This window comes from Budorcas taxicolor, chromosome 1, assembly GCF_023091745.1.
Source record: "Budorcas taxicolor isolate Tak-1 chromosome 1, Takin1.1, whole genome shotgun sequence".
Lineage (NCBI taxonomy): Eukaryota > Metazoa > Chordata > Mammalia > Artiodactyla > Bovidae > Budorcas > Budorcas taxicolor.
This window is the reverse complement of record NC_068910.1, coordinates 65670912-65690468: the sequence shown is the minus strand read 5'-3', so window position 1 is coordinate 65690468 and position 19557 is coordinate 65670912.

The following is a 19557-nucleotide window of genomic DNA, read 5'->3' as shown; positions in this document are numbered from 1 at the left end:
ACAGCATGTGAGAACTAATTCCCTGACCAGGGATTGAACCTGGGACCCCTGCATTGGGAGCATGGAGTCTTAGCCACTGGACCCCCAAGGAAGTACCTGGTTATCACTGTTGTTTAGTCACTAAGTTGTGTCCGACTCTTTTGTGGCCCCATGGAATGTAGCCTGCCAGGCTCTGTCCACAGGATTCTCCAGGCAGGAATACTGGAGCAGATTGCCGTTTCCTTCTCCTGGGGATCTTCCCAGCCCAGGGATCTATGAAACCCAAGTCTCTGTTGGCAAGTGGATTGTTTACATCTGAGCCACTAAGGACTCGATGGACAGGAGTTTGAGTGGACTCCAGGAGTTGGTGAGGGACAGGGAGGCCTGGCGTGCTGCGGTCCATGGGGTCGCAAAGAGTCGGATGCAACTGAGCGACTGAACTAAACTGAGCCACTAAGAAAGCCAGAAGTACTTGGGCGGGGGGGGGGGGGGGGGGGGGCGGGGGGGGGTATACTTGGCTTTCGTTGGTGGACCTTAAGTTGGAAGTGGGGACAAAAATTGGAAAGCTGTCAGTTATTCAGTCCTGGCTATTTGGGGCCCACTGATGCTGAAGTTATCAATGAGCGTACTGTATCATTAGTGGAGATGGCGGTCTGACTGCCTACACGTCTGACTGACAGTGGGCTGGCTTCCTGGGCTGGTTACTGTAGACCGGGGGTTGGCTTTCTGGACAGACTGCTCAGGCTGTGAATCAGGGTTCTCTTTTTATATGTGATCTGACTATTGTTCATTGTATATTCAGTCTCTCTGGAGAGGAAAGCGAGAGAGGAGACTGAGAGGGAACCGCAAGAGGGAGGAGGAAGAGCGAGAAAGAGTATCACCCTGGGAGTCCTGAAAATAGAACATCTCAAGGCGGAGCAGGTGGTTAACTGGCAAGTGTTGCTGAAATGTCCGACAAGACAAAGATGCAAGAGTAAATCAAGGTTTTCCAGGTAAAAAAGAAATGCAACCACCATTCTTGCTGAATTCTCGCACATGAGAAACATTTTTTGTGGCAGTGTTTGGAAACAGGAAGTAGGAGGATGAATCAGGAAGAGATGATACTGCCCATCCCTGCAGGGGGCCATCTTACATCCTAGTGGATGGAAGGATGGAAGGAGGATTGAGCAGCAAACACTGCCCTCTACTGGCCAGAAAAAAACTGTGGTGCTGGAGAAGACTTGCGAGTCCCTTGGACTGCAAGGAGATCCAACCAGTCCATCCTAAAGGAAATCAGTCCTGAGTGTTCATTGGAAGGACTGATGATGAAGCTGAAACTTCAATCCTTTGGCCACCTGATGCGAAAAACTGACTCATTCGAAAAGACCCTGATGCTTGGAAAGATTGAAGGCGGAAGGAGAAGGGGATGACAGAGGATGAGATGGTTGGATGGCATCACCAACTCGATGGACATGAGTTTGAATAAGCTCCAGGAGTTGGTGATGGACCAGGAGGTCTGGTGTGCTGCCATCCATGGGGTCACAAAGAGTTGGACACGACAGAATGACTGAACTGAACTGAACTAGCCAGAAATTGTGATTGATTAGATTACACTTGAGATTTCCATGAACCTCAACAGGCACCCAAGACTTAAACACCACACTAAATGACAACTCACTCCAGGATTCTTGCCTGGAGAATTCCACGGACAGAAGAGCCTGGTGGACTACAGCCTCAGGGGTCACAAAGAGTCGGCCACTACTGAGGGACTGAGCACAAACCCTCTGTTATTTCATTTTAGAAAATTTCACTATCAAGTAGGTTGGGAAACTGGTCCTTTTCCTTCACAGACTGTTGGAAACAAGGTGAAGAAAACTGAAGACAGCAATCCTGGATTTGATTCCAAGCATCCCATCCCAAGAACTTCAAACCTGCCACAGTAATGTTAACCACGAGCAGAAATTGTTTAATGATGCTCTTTACTGTGATAAATCTGGCTTTCCTTTAGCTATATGACATAACCATGTTACAAAAATGGGTACAGATAAAATTATCCAGAATCTCTCACCCCTACCGTTGTGCTGTTAGAATCACTTTGCACTCGAATTTATGGATGACCTAAGCAGATATTTCTGCCCTTTCATGAGGGGACATTTGCCTCACCTCTTGATGTGCACGCTGACTCCTATTCTTCTGGAAACTGACTTAGAGGCTGCAGAAATCTGAGAGTAGAAAGACAGGGAAAGGACGACCTTGAGCAAGGTCAAAGCCCTCTTCAATCCTTCTCTGACTCTTCCTCCTGGTCCTGCTGCTCCAACTCCAGCCCAGGCTCAGACGACTCTCACCAGGATCACCCACCAGTCTCCTACCTGGTCCCCCACCTATTCCTCTGCTGGGTACCCTCCCCAGGATGCCCAGAGAGACAGATACTGCCGAGCGTCTTTTCAAGTCTCCAATCTACTATCCTTCTTCCTTCTCAAAAGCTCCAGTATGCACTCCCTACTAATACACAAACATCCTTCCACGTTCTTCCTCTCTCAGTGGTTTTCAACTGACACTTTGGCTACACTTTAGAATCCTGGAGAGCTTTAAAAACCACCCAGTGATTGGTTTAATCAGCCTAGGCAGGGTCCCAGGTATCTGGATTTTGGTTCATTTCCCCAGGACCTGGTGACACTTTCTGGAACTATTTGCAGATGCCAGCGGCTCAAAACTAAGAAAGACTTTTGTGTTTCCAAGGTCACTGCATGCGGTCTATGGTCTGTTTCAGATGAAGAGAAGAGGGTGGCGATGAGGAAAGGAAAATGTAGGAACGTGGATCGGTGAGGTGGCTTGTGAGACAAGAGGTCCTAGGACTGGCCAGTGGCCTGAGAATGAAGGCAGTCAGCCAACAGGAAAAGGAGGGCCAGCCCATTGGTGCCCATGGTCTAAGGGGCACTTCCAGCTGGGGGACCATCCTCCCAGGCAGCTGCACCCCCTCAGTGGATCCTCTCTGCTCCTGACATCCCTGGACAGTGTAATCGTGACTACAAACGAAAGGAAAAGATTTTCCCTGATGCCAGAAGGGCAAGAGAACTCTCTCCCTCCCTCCCTTTCTTAGGGTATTTCCTTTAGAATCCTTTCTCTGGGGACTTCCCAAGTGGTCCAGTGGCTAAGACTCTGGGCTCCCGATGCAGGAGGCCCAGGTTGGATCCCTGGTCAGGGAACAAGACTGTGCATGCTGCAGCAAAGACCCAGTGCAGACAAATAAAACACATAGATATAGAATAAAATAAAAAATACAACGTGAATTTTATTTTATAAAATAAAATTAAATTAAAAATAAAATACAAATAAAATAAAACACATAGATATAGAATAAAATAAAAAATACAATGCAATACAAATTTTATTTTATAAAATATAATTAAATTTAAAAATAAAATACAAATAAAATAAAATATATAGATTTAAAAAATAATAACCTTTTATCTGTCTCCTTGGCATGTATGTAATCTTTTCAAAAAAAAACTAAATAAGCTCTTTACCAATTTGGCATCCTGCAAGCATCTTTCTTGGGAACCTGGAAATGTGAACAGTGTAGTAGATGGTACCCTGACTCTGGGTCTCTTTTGGAAGTGAGCCTGGGTGCCTGACTCCCAAGTTGTAACTTCCTGCTTTCACTAAGATATGAGAATTGTAAGTTTCCTTAAAATGAGGTGTCACCTGCCAAATTGCGCTTTGGAGCAGATGAGGAAGGTAAGACGATAGGGGACATCGCTCCAGGGTCAGCCGACCATGGCCTAAAGCTACAGGACTCGCCTTGGTTGGTCACTGCTGAGTTTTGGAGACACGGACTGTAGACAAGGAGGAATACGCGTGTGTGAATGCCAGGTAAGGAGCTGCACCACCATGGAAAGTGGCTGGCCCAGGAAGCACACAGGAGCTGACTGATGGAGGCCACCCCAAACACAGAAGGGGGACCGGGAACTCGCATACATATCACAGCAGAGGGTGGGACTGGGCACATCAAGGTTACCTGATGTCATGAGTTCCTGCCCAAGGAATAAGTGATGGAAAAAGGGTCCCCACATCCTGAAACACAGAAGTTGCCTGCTCCAGACGGAAGATATGAGCGACTACCATCAAGGTAGACCTTGATGACTGCTCATGGCTCTCCTGGGAATGGAGACAGGGTTCCTAGGACAGAAGTGGGGACAGGCATTCGCTGGTCTGGAAGGACGTGCCCAGGACTCCACTCTTGTTATGTCCTGGAGGTAGATACTCCACCGTCTGAGAGAGAAGATGAGGTCATGAGATCTTGCAGGTTTCAGGCCCTACAGAATAGGTTTCAGGACCCAGAGGGCTGGGTGGAGGTGAATGAGAAGGGTTACAGTCTTTGGGTCCAAGAGGTGTGGTCAGTGAGAACACGGGAGTATTAAAAGAGTCATTAGAGCCTGGGGTGTAAAGGTGAGTACACAGAAGAAAGCTGTGGGTTCATAGGCCCCATGCCAGTGCCCCAGGAACAAGCCCAGATGGGAGGACCCACCCCTGAATGATGAGCTCATTCTCAGCAGCTGGAGTGTCCGTGATTTGTGCAAGCTAATGACGGCCAGCACCCGCTACTCTCTGGTCAAGGTACACTTCAGCTGCACTCTGAACTCCAAAGACAGTGAGCTCAACAGTTACCCGGAACCTCTGTAAGCCTTGGGGTGCACTAGATCCCAAGGTGGGCTTTGACTTGGAGTTATCACCAATCACAGGTGTAGACCTGGAAGTCCCATACCTCAGTAAGGATGTCAATGTTGATGTCCTGGGAACTGGAAACAGACAGGATTAAACACTCCACTGCTATGAGTTTGCTGTTGTGCCAACCCTCTAAAACACCTTTCCTTTTTTTGATACATATGGCAGAGTCCTTCTTGTGTGCCAAGTGTCACCATTAGCATCAAGCCGCTGCAGGACTCTTTCCTGGGTCCCCTCAGGTCGAATGGCCCAATCCTTCCTGTTGCATTGATCCTTGTTGATGAACCGAAGTTTGTGTGTCTGATGGACAGGGAGGCCAAACAAACCAAAATGTCAGAGTTTGAGGCAGAGAAAGGCTTATTGCTAGGTTGAGCAAGGAGAACAGACAGATCATGCTTGAAAAGCCCAAAGTTCCCAACAATTTTGGAGGAAAAGATTTTTTTTTTTTCCTTTTTCTTGGCCAGGCCACACAGCGTGTGGATCCTTGTCCTCTGATCAGGAATGGAATCCATGCCCCCTACATTGGAAGCATGGAGTCTTGACCACTGGACTGTTGGGGAAGTCCTGGGGGAAGAGTTTTAATAGGCAAAATTTGGGTGGGGGCGGTGAGCTGCAGGGTAGGTGACATTCCTCTGATGGGTGGGTGGTGAAGTAATAGGGTGATGTTCAGCCTTCTGATCCCAACCAGTTTGGAGTCCTCCTCCTTCCTGTAGAACTCAGAGATATGTCGTTAAATATATCTTTCAGGAGGAACTAGGGCTGATGCTGAAAACTCAGCTTCTCTGTACACCGGTGCCAGAGTGAATCTCAAAGACAGATTTTGAGTGAAGTGGAAAAGGAGCCCTGCTCAGCATCAGGGCCTTGCCCTGTTGTTTCTTGATTGCCTGTCTTTTGTTTCTGCCTTGCCTCATTCCTCTAATCAGCAACTGTTTCAATCTGGCCTTTGGGACTCAGGGAAGGTCTAGGAAGCTGAAACCATTTTTCTACAGAGAAGAAATGGGGGACACAGAAAAGCTTTTGCTCTCATTAGGGCCCCACAGGGTCCTGCTTGGTTTCCTCCTGGCTAGACAGTAAGGATTTAGACTCATCACTCTAGCTCCATCATTTTGCCCCATATCAGGCACCAAGCAGGTGTCAATAACTTCAGAGATGAATGACTGAATGAATTCAACAGGTGAAGAGACTGGCCTAAGGGTGGTTTGCCCATTTGACCAAGTCACCCAGCTTGTTAGTTTCTCATCTCTTAGCACCAACCAGGAATAAACACCAAAACTCAGACTGGCGTTTTCATTTCAGGGTGAAATTTCATTTCATTTCATTATTCCATTTCATTTCATGCCCTATCCTTCACACCGGTATAAACATACCATGGAGTTTTTGTTGGTGGTCACTCCTATTGTTAAATAGGAGTTTATTATTAAATAAACCCAGGTGCCTCCTGGATGGAGCTCATATTATTCGAAGAGGAAAGCCCATGACCCACCCCACCCCACCCCCTGCACTCAGTCCCCTGACCCCACCCGACGACTCTGTCTCTCCTTCAATCAACAAGAGCACATAGAGGACACGCTGCCAACTGTTCGCTACCGAGACAGGTGAGATGCCGAGAGTGGTTCAGGGCACAGGTCCGAGGCTGGGATGGAGCTCATCAGATGACCGCGTGATCAGAGGCCACAACACTCCTTATTAAGCCACGGCTGTTTCCCTTCAGAGGTGCGGCTCTGGAATTTCTGAGCTTTCCGTACACATCTCACCACGGCCACCATCAGGCAGGGGTGAGTTCCCGTCTTCCAAAATCTCCTTCTTTAGAAAAGCCACCTGCTTCACTCTAAGGGAAGTGTATCCTTAGGAAAAGCAAGTTCTCTGAGGGTCTAGCATTTCAACATATGCCGCCAAACTCTCTTCTTCCTTCTGACATTTTGGAGTAGCTCCTCTCCTTGTGAACTAGTCACATTCCAACTTCATACATGCACACATTTGAGCCCATGTCAATACTGAGAGTTATCTCCTAGCAGTCTCCCTCCCATAGTCCAGTTACACAGATACAGGAAGCTGGAGGGATGTTCATCTAAGCCACGGATGTCAGGAGTCCTCCCTATGCCAGGAGAGCCTGCTGTGGCAGGCTCTGAGTCCTGGCCCTCATGTTGACTGGCAAGGGGCTTTCAGAGGAAGAGGATGTCACTCCATGTAGTCTGGACCTAGGTGAGCATTTAGGGTGAGTGGGATTCAGGAGGATACAGAGTGAGGAAGGGGGCAGGGAGAGTGAGGTGGAAGATGAGAAACCACCCCCCCCCCACACACACACACCTCCTCTCGAGTCAAAATGAATGGCCAGGCAAGTACAGGAGAAGATCCTCAGCACCACTGGCTGTCAGGGGTGTGCAAACCCACCACGATGAGACGCCCCTTCGTACCCGCCCGGATGAGCAGAAGGAAAGAGTTAGGCGACAATAAACAACGCATTTTGGCAAGGACCTGCAGACACTGGAACGTTCACATGCACCTGGTGGGTGTGTGGAATGGTTCAGTTGCTCTGGAACACAAAGGCAGCTCCTCAGCGATTAAACGTGGAGTGACCGTATGACCTGGCCATTCTACACCTGGTATCTTTCCAAGAAAAACAAAAACTTTGTCCACATAAAACTGCCACGATGTTCGCAGCAATGAAACAGAGCAGGACCATATGGTCCTTACCCCTCTTCCCCAACCATGTCCTTTGCCTGCCTTTTGCCTGTGGAAAACCTTAGTCAGGGAATAAGTTTAATCAGAGAAGTGAGAAACACGAAAACTAAACAGTCAAAGGAAAGTAAATGATAATAGTGTAGTCATTAAGCGCAGTCAGGACCTTCAGTTCCTCCTCGAGGGCTGTAGATAACACTCTGCGCCACATCCTGGGAGCTGTCTTAGAGACACCCAAACACCAGGTGGAGGAGCTCACTACATGACGACCAGACGGTGCCCAGGAGACGAGCTGCCGCAATTCTGAGAACTGATCGCATCTTAAAGAAACGGGGACAAGTGCGCCCTGGAACTGAAGATTAACTGCCCCTGAAACGAGCTGATGCTGATGAGACCACCGATGACCAATGAAAGATGACTGCCAGAGACGACTGCGCTGTTTCTGCACGTAGCCCCCTGCCCCCTGTCTATAAGAGCTCCTGCTTCCTGCTTGTCAGGATGGGGGAGTGGGCCTTTGGACAGATGTCCACCACTGTCCCCTGACCCCAGTTGCTGGCATTGGAAATAAAGCAAACTTTTCTTTCCACCAACCTGGCCTGTTTATGGGCTTCTGAGTAGCAAGCAGTAGGACCCCACACACAGACTCTTTCAGTAACAGCAACACTATTCATAAGAGCAGAAAAATAGCCCAAATGTCTGTTAACTATTGAACGGATGCACAGACTGCTATATATGCGCACAATAAAATAGTCGTCGGCCATAAAAAGGAACAGAGTGCTGATACGTGTTACAACGTGGGAGACTCTCATAAATATTACACTAAGCGAAAGAAGCCAGTCAGAGAGGACCACATATATGATTCTGTCCCTGTGAAGCTCCTGCATAGGGAAATCTGTACAAACAGAAAGTAGATCTCTGGTTGCTTGGGCTGGGCTGGGGGCAGGGCAGGGGAAGGATGAGATAAGGGAGATGATATTAAAGAGTTTGGGATTTAAAGTGATGAAAACGCTCTAAAGTTGACTGTGGTGATATGCCAAGAACCACCGAACCATACACATTAAATGGGTGAATTTTACATCAGCATATCTCATAGAAGGGCTTCCCTGTGTCTCAGGTGGTAGAAAAATGCCTCAGGTGGTAAAGAATCTGCCTGCCAATGCAGGAGATGTGAGTTCGATTCCTGAGCCATGAAGATCTGGAGGAGGAAATGGCAACCCACTCCAGGACTCTTGCCTGGGAAATCCCATGGACAGAGGAGCTTGGCGGGCGACTGTCCATGGAGTCACAAAAGTCAGACACGACTGAGCGACTGATAGCAAACACATTTAAAACAAACAAGCAAAACAAAATCAAAGACCTTCTTCCTGCCCCTTTGGTTTCTTTTGGCAGCTGATGACCGAGGCACACTTTGTGACCTAGGAGATGTGGATCCAAAGAGAGGCTGAGGTGGATGGGGAGAGAGTAAGACTGGAAGCCGCAGGCACCGTGTAAGGCTCAGGGTTTCCTAAGTTATGGAGCTGGGGGTTGACCTCTCCAGGGTCTTAGAGACTCAGGCAGGACCAGTGGACATGTGAGGATGCAAACCTGTCCTCTAATCTACACCACAACTCCTAGGAGCTGGGGATGGACTGGTTTCCTTTGTGCTCATTTTGCTGATGTGTCCTGAGTACTGCTCAGCATCACCATACAGATTCTCCATCTCCCTCTGTCTGATAAAAAGTCCAGTGCATGCAAACACTCACACTGGTTACTCCAGCTTAAAAGAGGCCAGACTGTACCCCTGCAAAGGCCCCTGGCTTAGGGTGTCTCCTAGTCATTTCCACACCTGGTTTCCACCTCCAAGTTGGTAGAAATTCCCAAGTTTCTTGAGCTTCATGAGCTTCAATACGGAAGTTTCTAGGGGGAAGAACAAAAGTTTTTAATGGGAGCAATTTTTTAATGGTACATTGTTTCAACATACACTCTTTGTCAGTTGAATTGTAGAGTGTAAGATGCCTTACGCTCGGAGATTATTTTGTTTTCAGGTGCTACCGGGAATTTCTCAGGAATGAATCACTATTTTAGGTTCAGAATTATACGGTTGCAATGGTTCACCAACTCAATGGACATGAATTTGGGCAAACTCTTGGAGACGGTGAAGGACAGGGGAGCCTGGCATGCTGCAGTCCATAGGGTCACAGAGTTGGACTTGACCAATCAATTGAACAACAGTGGTTCCATATTGCAGGTCAGGATCAAAGATGCAGGGACATCCCTTCCATCCTAACTCTTCATGGTTGGCTCTATAGATCCCAAGGGCACAACCTTTCAGAAAACTGCTGAGCTAATGACTAATCATGTTTTCTCATCACTCAGTGATTTCTTGCTTTAGCTTAACTCTGCTGGCTGGATCGATCGGGCAGATAATAATATGAACACAGCCACGTGGTGAGGAGATGGGAACCAGCCTCTCTTGGATACAGCTGGGGAAAGCCAGGCCTGTGTTTCCATGTTAGCACACAGGCTCCATTGAGAAAACACCTGTGTGAAATGTTCATATTCATTAGATTCTACCTGTCCCCACCCCCCAGCATGGCCTTTTCAGTTGTGTTTGAGCGACTTGCCTCCATTTAGAGTCAAAGAAAAAGGAATGCAGGACCGCAAAGCCTTTGATCTGCTGCACTTAATTCTTTTCCTTTCCCTTTTAACAGCTGAGATGCTGTGACTGTGCAGAAGTGCACCAACTGAAGCTCCAGCCTCCACTTCCTGGACCATGGCATCGCCTTGAGTTGCTGCATGAACAAGTGAAAAGTAGAAGTGTTAGCTGCTCAGTCGTATCTGACTCTTTGTGAACCCAAGGACTGTAGCTTGCCAGGCTCCTCTATCCATGAGATTCTTCAGGCAAGAATACTGGAGTGGGTTGCCATTTCCTTCTCCAGGGGATCTTCCTGACCCAGAGCTCGAACCCGGTTCTTCTACATTGCAGGCAGATTCTTTACTGTCTGAGCCACCAGGGGAGGTCTATGAACTGCTGTGTGAACAAAACTGATTATAATCCCCAGCATCTACACAACCTCACCACGGCTGCCACTAACGTGAACCAGATGATTGTTACGATTGAGCGACCAGTTTCCTGCAGACCAACATGGGAATCATCGCTGGAGTGATTTTTGGAACCACGCTCCTTCAGCAGATTGGCATGCTGCTGGCCTGCTGTCTGTTCCGGTTCATCACGGCCAACCCGTATGAAACGGTGTAAGGAGTCTTTCAAGACTGATGGAATAAGGGGCTTCCCTGGTGGTCCAGTGGCTAAGACTCTGCACTCCCAGTGCAGGGGACCCAAGTTCAATCCCTCATCAGGAAATTAGATCCCACATGCCACAATGAAGATGGAAGATCTCGCATGCTGCAACTAAGACCCGGCATGGCCAAATAAATAAATAACTTTTTAGGGTAAAAATCAAAAAGAAAAAAAAAACAAGAATTATGGAATGAGAGACTTGTTTTCGAAAGGAGCTGCAGTGATCTTTCAAAGACTTCCAAAGAATGTTAGAGCACAGTACATCACACGCCCATGCTAACCTCCCGCCTGCCCACAGCGGGCACTCCCGCACCGCCTCTGCACCGCCTTCAGCCTGCGTCGCATGTAGCGCTCCGCCGTGTGAAGCCCCGTCGTGCCCGAGTGTAGCCAGGTTGCTTGCATCTAGTCCTAGGGGTCCCCCCTGCCCCGAGGCTCTGTGTCTGCCAGCTCCTCTTTCGGTACTTGTGGTCTCCCACCCAACAGCTAGCCGCCAAGAGGGCGGAAGCAGAGGCGGCCAGGCCCTCTGAGGGTCAGAACGGGCAGAGGGTCACTCCCCCATGTTCTGTTGGTTAAACCAAGTCTTGGGGGCCAGTGCAGACTCAGTGTGGGAGCGGACGTCACCAGGGCACGGATGCTGGCAGCTGTGGCTCCTTGGGGACCGGCTTTGCACACCGGCTGCCGTGGCTCACTGTGGAGGAGGGAAGTGCAGTGAGATGTTTAGAACTGCAGCTCTGGAGGCAGGTTAGTATGGGTTGAAATCTTGACTTGACCTCTTACTAGTACCAGATGTGACCATGTGGTGTAAGACATAAAATGAGACTCGCGATTACGTGATCTTGACATTTGATGAAACTAGAAGTTCTCTTATGACCCAAATGCAAGTTCCCCTCCCTACTCTGCTCCTGTGGCTAAAGTCCCCCAATTAAACACCACTCCCTCATCAAACAGACAGGGCTCAGTTTCTGCTTACCCACTGAGTAGTGGGCTTCATTGCCCTGCTGGCTGGTAGAATTACCAAACAAGACCATTACATCTTCCCATGGGAACCAGGGGCCACTGCACTCTCATGTTACTACAGAGCCTACATCCCACAGCCCAGCCTTTTCACCCTGTTCTGTGTGATCGCCACGTGCTCTTGCCTAGTATGCAGTGATCCCCTCTCCTGGGCCGTGAGTATAGTGTGTGTCAGTCACTCAGTCATGTCCAACTCTTTTCAACCCTATGGACCATAGCCCACCGGCTCTTCTGTCCTAGGGATTCTCCAGGCAAGAATACTGGAGTGGGTTGCCATGCCCTCCACCCGGAGATCTTCCCAAACCAGGGATCGAACCTGGGTCTCCTGCACTGCAGGCAGATTCTTTACCATCTGAGCCACCAGGAAAGCCTGGGCTGTGAACTTTTGTGATTGATAAACCTCTTTTCATCTCATCTGTCCTATGTTGGGTGTGGTGTGTTTATCCATCCCCATAACCCTGGGGCAGGAATCTCTCGTTCGTGAATGGTGTGACGGGGAAGTGGTTAAAACAGATGATAAAAGCAAAGGGCTAGAGTAACACATAGTATTGTCACTGTATACTGTCCCCCTACTTATTTAACTTCTATGCAGAGTACATCATGGGAAACGCCGTGCCGGATAAGCACAAGCTGGAATCAACATTGCCAGGAGAAATATCGATAACCTCAGATACGTAGATGACACCACCCTTATGGCAGAAAGCGAAGAACTAAAGAGCCTCTTGATGACAGTGAAAGAGGAGAGTGAAAAAGTTGGCTTAAAACTCAACATTCAGAAAACGAAGATCATGGCATCTGGTTTCATCACTTCATGGCAAATAGAAAGGGAAACAATGGAAACAGTGACAGATTTGTTTTCTTGGGCTCCAAAATCACTGCAGATAGTGACTACAGCCATGAAATTAAAAGATGCTTGCTCCTTGGAAGAAAAGTTATGACCAAGCTAGACAACATGTTAAAAAGCAGAGACATTACTTTGCTGACAAAGGTCTATCTAGTTAAAGCTATGGTTTTTCCAGGAGTCATGTATGGATGTGAGAGTTCAACCATAAAGAAAGCTGGAGTGCTGAAGAATTGATGCTTTTGAACTGTGGTGTTGGCGAAGACTCTTAACAGTCCCTTGTTTGCAAGGAGATCCAACCAGTCTATCATAAAGGAAATCAGTCCTTTATATTCTTTGGAAGGACTGATGCTGAGGCTAAAGCTCCAATCCTCTGGCCAACTGATGTGAAGAACCGACTCATTTGAAAAGACCCTGACGCTGGAAAAGATTGAAGGCGGGAGGAGAAGGGGATGACAGAGGCTGAGATGGTTGGATGGCACCACCAGCTCGAAGGACATGAGTTTGAGTAAGCTCTGGGAACTGGTGATGGACAGGGAGGCCTGGCGTGCTGCGGTCCATGGGGTCGCAAGGAGTTGGACACGACTGAGCGACTGAACTGAACTGAGAGTGACACAAAGAAGGGGTCATGAGCCAATGAATGCTGGTGGCCTCTGGAAGCTGAAGAAGGCAAGGATTCTCCCCTTGAACGTCCAGAAACAATGTAGTCCTAGAACACCTTGAGTTTAGAAATCTGATCTCTAGAACTGTCAGATAAAAAGTTGGTGTGGTTTCAGGGCACCACCTGCTCAGTTACTCAGTCATGTCCTGCTCTTTGCAATCCTTTGGACTGCACACCTCCAGGCTCCTCTGTCCACTGGATTTTTCAGGCAAGAATACTGGAGTGGGTTGTCCTTTCCTTCTCCAGGAGATCTTCCCAAACCAGGGATCAAGCCTGTATCTCCTGCATTGCAGGTGGATTCTTTACCAATGAGCCACCAGACTGCATTCGTGGTAATTTGTTACCAGCAGCCACAGAGAACAAATATATCATGTTTATCTTCCTGGCATCTCGCCCATCTGAAGTTATTTAGTTAATTTATTTATACATTTATTGTCTAGTTCCTCTTACCAAGTTCTGTGAGAGTGGGCGGTGTGTTTGGTCTCTGTCGCCTCATCTCCAGCGCCTGGAATATCTGGGTGCTGGATGAATACCTGCTGAATGAGCCTTGAGTGAAACATGGCAATAGTGCAACGGCCTGTGTGTGGCCTTCCCTGAGCTTTTACCCTTCCATTGGTTCTGATAATCATGGGAAGCTTGATTCTTAATATCATAGTAGCATTATTTGGCACAGTTTATAACAATGCTTTGTACTGAGAATATTGTATTCTTGGGGAAAATGGTGTGTGTTTTTTTTTTGCAAAATTGCTTAGAAAAGTGCTTAATGTAACTATTACAATATATTCACAAATTCATCTTTATAAAGGAGTCAAGAAGTCAGTGTTGAAGTCAACACGGGCTGCTGCATTCAGTGAGGGGGTGGTCTGGGGAGAGTTCAGGTCCATAGCGACCGCCAGCTCACAGGTCTGCCCCAGAGATGCCAGCCTTGAACATGCCGTGTGGTGCTGTGCATCTAGCCAAATGGAGACACCACACCTCCTCTCTGAGGTTACACCCTACACCTCTGTATTAGCCTTCTATCACTGCACAGTGCATTGCTACCAGCGTGGACATTTCAGACAACACATTCATCACTTGACGGTCTCAGTGCATCAGGATCCAGGCCTGTGACTGCTGGGACCTCTGCTCAGGGCCTCTCCCCAGGAGAGACCCCCTTGGTGTGAAGGTGTTAGCCAGGGCTGCCATCTCACCCGAGGCTCAAGAGTCCTCTTCCAAACTCCTGCAGTTGTTGGCAGAAGTCATCTCCTCACAGCTGTAGAACTGACATCCCCTTTCCAGCTGGCTGTTGTTTGTCAGGGATTGCTCTCAGCTTCTAGAAGCTGTCCCCGGTTGCCTGGCACACGGCCCTCCTTTCACACCTTGCCTCTTCCTGGCCAGTAGAAGAGCCCAGCTGAGGCTCTCGACGCCTTTCAGGACTCGCCCGCTTAGGCCAGGCCCACCTGGGAGGAGAATCTTCCTTTGGAATAACTCAAAGTCAGCTGAGTTGGGTACTGATTTCTAGCTGTGAAATCCCTTTTGCCATAACAAGTGATTATTATCATGGGGGTGATGGCCATCACAGTAAATATTTTGGGCCCTGTAAATGAATAGGCAAAAATAAGAACATTGTGGAGGCAGTAATATAACAAAACGAAAAAACAAATTTACACACTTTTTACGAAATTCAAAAACTATTGAGTATATTTTTTGTAATAGAGGTCTGCCAATGGAATTCTCTCCTTTTGAAGGAGGGACAAAATTCCACTTAAGTGGAGTTCACAGTTAATATACCCTACAATAAAAATCAGTTGCAAATGTTCACCTGTTAATGCTGATTTGTACTGAGATTTTACCAATTTCATCTTTAAAAATGCCGTTTCACATAGATAAATATTGTCAAGTACTGATACCAATTCATGGGCACATAATTTTAATTGTGGATATTCATCAATTGGAAGACATTTATAATGTCACAGGTCTTGCCCAGACTCATGGGGAGGGCATTGTTCCCCTGGGGCGGGGGTGGGGGATGGGCTTGGAATCTTGCGGGCCGGTTTGGCCAGTCTGCCAACCACAACCCCTCCACCCAAATTCATAGCTGCATTCTCACCGATTCCATCCTTTCTAAACCCAGGAGGTGCAGTCTCCGCCGGACTTCTGCTAAGCTCCGGGAACTCTCTTCATGACTGGGACAATGTAGCTGTCTCATCAGACCAGGGGTGGCCTCTCGCTGGGCCCCCTGCCTGCCTGGGTTCCTTCTCTGCCTCCCCTCCTCTCCTCCTTGTCAGTTCAGTTCAGTTCAGTTGCTCAGTCGTGTCCGACTCTTTGTGACCCCATGGACTGCAGCACGCCAGGCTTCCCTGTCCATCACCAACTCCCAGAGTTCACCTAAACCCTTGTCCATTGAGTTGGTGATGCCATCCAACCATCTCATCCTCTGTTGTCCCCTTCTCCTCCCACCTTCAATATTTCCCAGCATTAGGGTGTTTTCCAATGAGTCAGTTCTTCGAATCAAGTGGCCAAAGTATTGGAGTTTTCAGCTTCAGCATCAGTCCTTCCAATAAATATTCAGGATTGATTCCCTTTAGGATGGACTGGTTGGATCTTGGACTGGATCTTAATTTCCACACAGGACCCTTAGACCTGTCCCTCCTCCCGTGTTCCTTATCTCCACGGCCCAGAGCACAGCCCGCCTCTCTGCCCAGAGAGCCGGGAGGTGGCATGGGGAACTCAGCAAGATGCGGTGGGCTTGGGAGGCTGACACTCCCGACTCCTGGAGCTGCCCTCCAGCCAAGGCCAGCAGCGCCCCCTGCTGCCCCTGTTGAGCTGTACACACTCCGGGAGTAGGGAGCAGAGAGACCACACCCAGTGGGGACAGGAAATGATGAGGTCCCCTGCAGTCCAAGGGACTCTCAAGATGTCTTCTCCAACACCATAGTTCAAAAGCATCAATTCTTTGGCACTCAGCTTTCTTTATAGTCCAACTCTCACATCCATACATGACTGCTAGAAAAACCATAACTTTGACTAGATAGATGGACCTTTGTTGGCAAAGTAATATCTCTGCTTTTTAATATGCTGTCTAGGTTGGTCATAACTTTTCTTCCAAGGAGCAAGTGTCTTTTAATTTCATGGCTGAAATCACCATCTGCAGTGATTTTGGAGCCCCCCAAAATAGTCTGACACTGTTTCCACTGTTTCCCCATCTATTTGCCATGAAGTGATGGGACCGGATGCCATGATCTTAGTTTTCTGAATGCTGAGATTTAAGCCAACTTCTGCTAAGCTCTAGGAACTCTTCATGACTGGGGACAATGCAGCAGATGTCTCATCAGAGCAGGGGTGGCCTCTCGCTGGGCCCCCTGCCTGCCCGGTTCTTTTTCTGCCTTCCCTCGTATCCTCCTTGTCAGACCTCATCATTTCCTGTCCCCACTGGGTGTGGTCTCTCTGCTCCCTACTCCCGGAGTGTGTACAGCTCAACAGGGGCAGCAGGGGGCGCTGCTGGCCTTGGCTGGAGGGCAGCTCCAGGAGTCGGGAGTGTCAGCCTCCCAAGCCCACCGCATCTTGCTGAGTTCCCCATGCCACCTCCCGGCTCTCTGGGCAGAGAGGCGGGCTGTGCTCTGGGCCGTGGAGATAAGGAACACGGGAGGAGGGACAGGTCTAAGGGTCCTGTGTGGAAATTAAGAAGAAGAAGAAAAAAAAGTGAAACTCTGGACTGGGGCACATTTTTGGATGGCATCACCAACTCAGTGCACATGAGTCTGAGTAAATTCTGGGAGTTGGTGATGGACAGGAAAACCTGTCTTGCTGCAGTCCACGGGGTCGCAAAGAGTCAGACACGACCGAACGACTGAAATGAATGGAAAAAAACCCAGACACCCCAAGAAGAGGGTAAAAGGAAACTCACTCAGGACGTTGCCTTCAGAGGTTAGCTGGCACGTCAGGGGAGGTCAGTGCTGGGGGCTCTTCGGGTGAATGCAGGCAACCTGGGACTCTGCCTACCACCTACCGCACCCCTACCCTTGCCCGGCTGTGCCATGGGAGGGTCTAGTCCTTTCTCTGCAGGGGCTATCCCTGCCCTTGCTCCATACCCCAGGACCCCAGGAGATCCTGTTGACATCATCTGGGGGCTCATGGAGCCCAGGGTTAGGAGCATATTATCCTGGTTCAGCACTTTGGAAGGGGAAATTCTTCCCATAGTTTTCCTAATAAGCCTACAGGGGTTTAAAAAAAGGAAAAAACATCCATGTAAAGGATAACTTCTCAATAGGTTATGATACTAGACTCAGTGAGAGATATTGCATAACTTCGGGGAACATATGACATCTAGTTTGGTGAGGCCACAAACAGTATGAGGGTTAAATACACCAATAATCTGGAATCAGGTCTCAACAAAACTGAAAGGCAAATCATTTATGAAACTCAGCAGAGAGAACTTGAAGTAACTGACTTGAAGCTGAAGCCACTCAGGGTCTAGAAGCCACTCAGGGTCTAACCCCAGTTAGGGTTAGGGAAACAGTAGATGGGCAGTCAGTTGCCAAATGAAAATACACCACATCTTGGGGTGGCTTCTAAGAACCCTTTCCTGTCTGTCCCTGGTGGCTCAGCTGGTAAAGAATCCACCTGCAATGCAGAAGATCCCAGTTCGATTCCTGGGTTGGGAAGATCCGCTGGAGAAGGGATGGGCTACCCACTCCAGTATTCTTGGGTTTCCCTGGTGGCTCAGCTGGTAAAGAATCTGCCTGAAATGCCAGGTACCTGGGTTCGATTCCTGGGTTGGGAAGATCCCTTGGAGAAGGGAATGGCTACCCACTCCAGTATTTTGGCCTGGAGAATTCCATGGACTGTACAGGCCGTGGAGTCGCAAAGAGTGGGACATGATTGAGAGATTTCTGCTTCCTCTCTATCTCCTGGATTTGGCAGGACTGTATGTATTCTGCTGGGTTTCCCAAATGGCCCCAGTGCTAAAGAACCCGCCTGCCAATGCAGGAGACATAAGAGACACTGGTTAGATCTCTGGGTTAGGAAGATCCCCTGGAGGAGGCATGGCAACCCACTCCAGTATTCTTGCCTGGAGAATCCCCATGGACAGAGGAGCCTGGTGGGCTACAGTCCACGGGGTGACAGAGTTGAACACAACTGAAGCGACTTAGCCGCACGTACGCATGTGGGCTTTCTGCTACAGACTGCAAGTACGCACCTACTTGTTAGTACCTCTGCCACCAAAGAGCTGCCAGAAAGACAAAAAACTGAAGCTGGGACTAATTTTGCCTCATTAGTTGAAGCACACCTTCAAGTTAACACAGTTAAGAGGTTATTTGGCAACTTATCCTATAATAAAACTGCATAAAATGTTAGATTTTTGTAAGGCACAAACATTCAGATATGACAAAAGCCACTACTTATAATGGTTGTTGAGGATCTTCTATAGCTTTTAAAAGTTATTTCTCTAATACTCACGATGCTTAAAATTTTCTTAGTGACAAATGGGCTTCTCAAGTTCACCAAGTATTTTTTTCTTTGTTTTGTAATATTTATTTGTTTATTTGACTGCATGCAAACTCTTAGTTGCAGCTTGTGGGGTCTAATACCCTGACCAGGGATTGAACCCAGGCATAGAGAGTGCAGAGTCTTAGCCACTGGACCACCAAGGAAGTCTTGTGCTGCTTAAATGTTTTTATAAGAAGAATGATGCACATTTTGTATAATTTGCGGGAAAAATATTTCAGAAGACCTTGCAGAAACATACTGGGTTTTGTTTTTGTTGTTGATACTTTGTTTCTTTTTCTAATTGCTCATTATTTTCAGATGCATCATTGTGGAAGTATTTTCCTGGTCCAGTATGTCACTCCTGCCTGAGGCCTGATGAGAGTGTGGATTGACATTCAGTTCAGTTCAGTCGCTCAGTAATGTCCGACTCTTTGCGACCCCATGAATCGCAGCACACCAGGCCTCCCTGTCCATCACCAACTCCCGGAGTTCACTCAAACTCATGTCCATCGAGTTGGTGATGCCATCCAGCCATCTCATCCTCTGTCGTCCCCTTCTCCTCCTGCCCTCAATCCCTCCCAGCATCAGGGTCTTATCCAGTGAGTCAACTCTTCGCATGAAGTGGCCAAAGTATTGGAGTTTCAGCTTTAGCATCATTCCTTCCAAAGAACAACCAGGGCTAATCTCCTTTAGAATGGACTGGTTGGATCTCCTTGCAGTCCAGGGGACTCTCAAGAGTCTTCTCCAACACCACAGTTCAAAAGCATCAATTCTTCGGCGCTCACCTTTCTTCACAGTCCAACTCTCACATCCATACATGAATTAGAAACCTGGTAAAATGAATTTTGTATACCACTGGTTACTTGCAGATGCTTATATTCTTGAAGAAGCAATTGGTTGGTTCTGAACAGGTGAAAAATTAGTCATGTA